The following is a 6266-nucleotide window of genomic DNA, read 5'->3' as shown; positions in this document are numbered from 1 at the left end:
TTGGTGGATTGTCCCAGCACCAGGTACTCACCAGGTGGTCCACTCCAATCTGCACCTCCGCCTGCTAATTGGTCCGGTGCCGCAGTGCTCCTCCAATCCAGAACCGCGCTGATCCGGGTCCTTCCTCCCGCCTCTGTCTCTGCAGTAATTAAATGAGTGCCAGCGGTGAGCAGCACTCAGGAAATTGGTGCTGTGTAGCTGCCGTCTCTGCTGTCGGCAGCACGACGCGAGGCGGGGAGGGGGGGGCGAATGCCGCGAGTGGGAGAGAAATGAGCGTCGGAAAAGCACAGCGCGGTGCCGGAGAGCGACACATCAGGAGACAAACGCTGGAGCCAAATGTCTGTCAAGATGAGAGGAAACCAGCAGCGTGCAGAGGAAGTGTGAGCATCGCAGCACCTGTCCTCTGGCTGCCGTCTGTACATTAACGGGAGTATCAGAGCGAGGTCACATCCAGGCGCGTTCCTCCAGCTCCAGCTCCTAGCGGTGCCCGAGGGCACGGCTGGGATGAAACGCGTGGCTGCAGAAGCACTGACACGGCTGCAGAGCAGGAAGTGGCGTGGCGTCGAGGTGACGGGCAGGTGTGAAGGCACCGCTGTGCCGTTTCCGTCTGTCCGGCCTCCGCTGTGGCCCGTTGCTCAACTCAGGGGGGCTCTGACGACCTAGTACCGAGCAGCGGGTGCAACTCATCAGATTTCCTCAGATTGGCACAAGCGTCAGCGATGGCTTCACGTAGCTGGAGGGGCGACAGAGGAACTTGGCTTCTTGAGGTGCAGCACTCATGCTGTTGATCAGGCGGTTAAATCAGCCGGTGGCGATGACATCATCGCCATGGCGATGGATGAGAGAGGCCAATGTGCTGAACGGTGCCTGTGAAGCTCCATTGTCAGCAACGTTGGCGTTCCGCTAATTGAATTCCAGGACAAAGGTGACATTAGAGAGCAAATAGAGGAGAACGTGTGTCCGATGTTTAGCAGATAACACACACAATACCAACGACAGCATTCACTCTGTGTAGCAGCTGAATCAACAGCATTGACGATGCTCTCTGACCCAGTAGGCAAACAGTATCTGCGCTGATGGGAAGGAGACGGCGAGCGTGTGGACGTGATGGTTTTGCATGTCTGAACGTGTGCATGCATACGTCCTGGGTGCCTGTGGCTCGGATTCAAATCAGGATGCATGGTTCATCTGCTGCTGTATGTGCATGTATGCATTCATGCACTCCAACCTTGCTTTATTGTTTCTGCGGAGCTGGGAATGATTAATGACCTTTAACTGCCTCGGACGACTCAAATTGCAAGTTATCTGCACACACCTTTACAGTGTAACCAGCGTAAACACACCTGCCACAGCAGCCAGACACAACACTGGTCTAGACTGAGTCTGTCATCCGCCCACAAGAACAGGCTTCCTTGTTCCCGTGTCCAGCCAGAGCAGAGCCCTCTGTATTTACGAGGGTATTTCCTGGCATGTGGCATTAACTAGAAGAAGGAACAGCCTAGCCGAGCGTAAAATACCCCCTTCGCGTATAACAAGGCTGCGCTTTGAAGATTAGCGAAGTGTTTGCGGCTGGGCCGGGACTTGGTTTCAGTCAATACCGCTGAGATGATCAGAATGACATATTATGCAGCCAAAAGTTCACGGCGTCCCAGACGAAAGCGGCCGAGCGCTTATGACGGCCACGGAGCACGTGTGCGGATTAGAATGGTCGTCGAGGAGACACGAACTGATGGTAACTGGCCGAGGCGTCAACATTCCACATAGAAATCAAGTGTGTTTAAATATTTCACCCCTGACTACATACAGTAAACTGAGAGAGTGCAGCAGTTTCCAACCGAGGCCTGAGAGCTTTATCATGTGCACTTCTGATCCCTGTGCATCAATTAGTTACCAAATTATGGCAGCAGTTACATGGTCAAAGTTGAACTGTGGAGATATGTGGAAACAAACAACATCTGCTGGTGGATGGTCAGGTTCCAAAGAGTCCAGCAATGGAACAAATGGGTTTCAGGGGAACGATCAGTCTCCGAATTCCTCCCAAAGTCCAAAGACTAGCAGGGGCCCTGAATTAGCCGGGGGTCTGAGAGTGGCCCCACAGCTTTTTCACCTCAAGGAGGGTTCACCCACACGCAGTGCAGGGCGGTGTCTTTAATTTATCAGGACTCTGTAAGTGTCACCTGTACTCGCACATCACTTCATTAGTCTGGCTGGTTCCAGTCCAGCCATGAAGCAGCAGGCGCCGCGTGTTCCTACCAGATAAAGCGGGGGCTCTGCGTCGCCGCTGCCTCCGGGGAGCGCCGCGATTTGTCCCCGGCATTAAAGGCGAATGTCACATTAACAATGCAACAAAAATGCGCTTCCATTCCTCGCGACGGTTCTTGAGCGCGACGGAGGAGGCTGAATTAAACATTACAGTAGATTCCACCAGCGTTTACCAGAACACGGCGCCTCGCGGCGAGGAACCGCGCGGCGCCCGCGACGCGTTCGCCGGGCGCGGGCAGATGTGAGCCACGGGGGTCTGTCCTGCCCACCGCCATCGCCATGGCGACGGGCACTTTGAAGGATGCCCCACGTCACTCTCAAGTGACTGCATCTTGCTTTTGTTCTCCCATAATTAAAAGGGATTATCGCCTCCCATTCTCCCTGTGAGCGCTTTGCCTTACGTTGTCATGGCGGGCGTTGACAGAGGCTTTAGTGCTGTTACAGACGGGCGAATCACTGACTGCGTATCAAAGGACGCCTTTATAATCCACGGTTCTCCTTCAATAGCTGTAGGATGCAGATTACTGCACAAACAGCACAAAAGCATCCGATGATGTCCCAGTGAGCGAGCAGGTGACGTTTCCAGGGTGGTGAAGGACAAAAGGTGACTGGATGGACAATGAAATGCAGAGCAGACATCAAGAACAGTTCTGAGGCGAAATGAAAGCACTCCAATCTCATTCCTGCCACTTTTCCCCCAAGTGAAGCACTTTGAATAGGGATTACACAGGGAATATAGCCAGAGTGAGACTTAGAGAGCAGGGCAACAGAAGGAGAGAGAGGTGCCTTTGACCTACTTTGAATGGGAATTATAATAATTCTGCATCTGAATCAGCAACGGGGAGAAAAATGGGGAAATGAAAAGAGGAAGATGATGATTCCAGCAGCAGTAAACCACCACCGCCGTCCTGCACAGCCCTTTGTCTTATCCTCCGACTCCATGGAGTTTCCAGCAAACGCTTTTCCAAGCAGCTCTCTCTCCATAATTTGTCTGCAGCAGGTTTTAATGGAAGCAGCCTTTACAAACCTCATCCGTCTTGTGTCTCGGTGTGTGTGTGTGTGTGTGTGTGTGTGTGTGTGTGTGTGTGTGTGTGTGTGTGTGTGTGTGTGTGTGTGTGTGTGTGTGTGTGTGTGTGTGTGTGAGATGCCCTCAATCTGTTTAGTTTTCTCCACTGCACCCCAAAGTGAATTCTTAATCCATTTATAATTAAATGTCATACATTTTAAAGGACAGAAGATGAATAAATAGTGGTCAGAAAAACTAATGTTGATATAGGGATCGTGAGAGGATGTATGGGAGGGCCACAGGGGCCGGGGGCGGTGATTAGGTGTCGCTGTTATCTTTGATGGATGAACGGACGCAGCATCTTAATCTTCAGGTTCAGAACACACAAATACCTGCAACAGCACGCACGCACACACGCCCACACACACACAGGTATCGGAACCACCCTTGTGTATGAGCTCTAGCTTCCAGCCAGCTGTTTTATTCACTCCTTCTCTGAAGCCAAACACTAAGCTTAAGTCTAATTTTGTCTACTACACATGAAGCCGGGCTCAGATCAAGTGAACGCTGTTTTGTGTTGGTGTTTACACCGTGTGGAAAATGACCCGAGGCCTTTCTGTGGGTGCTTAGAGTCAAACCTTTGATGCATATCTGCAGCGTCCAGGTGGTGATGCCCCCTGTCTGGCAGGACGTCTTATCAGCTCCCCTGGGCACAGGCAGAATGCAGTGATGAGATCTAGTGCATCATGGCCATCAGTGCATTCTCCCGCTTTATTCGATTATTACAGGTGTGTCCATCTGCCCGGGGCTAAACTGGTGATTTAGCATCATTGCATGTTTCTTATAATCGTATTCTTCCTATTAGTGCTGAGGACATTTAGCTTTAGATGTCCACATGTTGCAGAACTGACTCTGCTGCATGCTCCTCTCGCCTCTTCCCAGCTCACACCCGCAGGCTCCCATTCATTAGCTCTCACTGAGTGTGGGAGAGGCCGATTCCCTCGTAGATCGCCGACCTACCTCTGGCAGACTAATGTGGAAAACTGCGCCGGAGCCAAATCCCTCCACTGCGCGGATGCTGGTGTTGTTGTGTGAGGCAGGTGAAAACCGCCTCCTCCTGAAACAGGATCTCTCCCAGTTAAAGATTTCTCTCCCCTGACCTCCTGTGGGGATGCAAATGGCTGAGAGGAGAGATGATGTCATGCTCAAAATCGATCGAGCGCTGAGTCTACTTGATGCGATTTCTACTAAATTTATTAGCATTATGGGCCACAGGAGCCTCCTGGGGTGAAACCGAGAGCCAGCGGCAGCAGGAGAGATGTATCATGACAGAGTCTCCTTCCTACGTGCATCTAAATATCAATATACTGATGTAGCCCCAGATTAGTTCATTAAAACTGTGTAAATGTGTAAAATACCAAAATATCAGAGGTATATAGGAAATATGCTTCTTCTAATGTCAGGAGAGCTGAAGGATTTTAGGCCCTTTGTGTCTCATTGATGCTGACCTCAGAATCTCATAAATAAGAGATAACCTCAGAGCAGACAAGGGATGGGCCAAGTGCCGTCGGCCTGGACCAGTGGGAGGATAGAATCTATCTGAGCTCACTGTCGGTGTCAAACAAAGCACCATGTCCTTTATGCCTGTAGAGGCTGAACCCGCCTCGCACCATCAGCTCAGCGTAGTTTGATTTAAACAGACTGATGCACACACTCAACAGACCGTGCAGCACAACCAGGTTCGGGGTATCTGCCTCCGCCGGTTGTTAAGATGTGGTGCAAGTACATCAAATGTGTATAGATGTATAAATACACAGCTACTGATGTAACCATGTGGGAGGATAAAGTGAGACTAGGAGATATTTTGACCATAAAGCTATGGCTGGAAGCCGAGCAGCCCAGAGATTACAGGGATCCAGTGTCTGACAGCATTCCAGTGTCATCCGGTGTCTCGTGAAGCCGGGTCACGGTTTTGTGTGTCTGCAGGGTCTGCACAGACCCCCCACCACCCCCCCACCCCCGCCCACCTGACCGTGGAGTGGCCTTCAGCCGGGGACCGGGTGTCACGGCCACGCCACTATTTCCGTACATGCATGTGTTGTTATTGCCCACGGGCAGAGGCCTCGGGGCTGATGCAGACGACCCGTCACACTTCATCACACATAATTCCATGTGCGAGAGCAGCGTGGACGCACAGCCGACCTTCGCAGCAGCTACGGCTGGTAACTGTACAGAGATGCATTTGGCGGCGCGCCTTTGTTGTTGAGACATCAACGGAGCCGATTGTGCGATGCGTGCGATTGTAGGAGCAGTGACATCACCCATTCTCCGCACAAACCTCCCCTGGTTCCCCCACAAAACACAGGCCCGAAGTCCAGCGAGGGCGGGAGGAGGACTCCATCGACCTACATCACAGACATAATCAACAATGGTCACTTGATGAGTCTGTACGAGACGCACACACAAGCACTGCTATCGCTTTCCAGCACACACTCCACAACCTGCATCTGTCTCGGCCTCATAATAGGCAGCTTGTTTGTAGCCAGTTCCCCCGACCCCTGTAGAAGTGTCAATGGGCCCTTTATGTCGGCAGAGAGGAGCGGCCAGTGCCAAACAAGACGGGCACAGAGAGGGAGCAGCGTGGGCACGTGGGAAAAGCATGGGCAGCCGCGGCCCGTCTCGTGACCCAACACAATGACGGCTGAACGGGGAAGAGATGAACAGCACCGACCGCCCCCGTGGCATCAGCACGTAGCATTATATGATATATGATGAAAGTTGTTGGGATGCAAATGGAGTCCGGTGAGCGGGAGACGGTATCTGCTGCATTTGCATGACCCGGGGGTGGAGCGTGGAAGGAAGCAGCCAGTTTACCTGCAGACGAAAAAACACCTGAGCGATTACCCGCCGCAGACTCCACCGCAGCCTAAAACAACACCGAGCAGCCAATGGCGGAGCCGCTCCTGCCGCTGCGCGTCTGCATGGGTGTGTGTTGTGT

This window comes from Betta splendens, chromosome 9 (assembly GCF_900634795.4).
Source record: "Betta splendens chromosome 9, fBetSpl5.4, whole genome shotgun sequence".
Lineage (NCBI taxonomy): Eukaryota > Metazoa > Chordata > Actinopteri > Anabantiformes > Osphronemidae > Betta > Betta splendens.
This window is presented reverse-complemented; position numbering follows the sequence as displayed.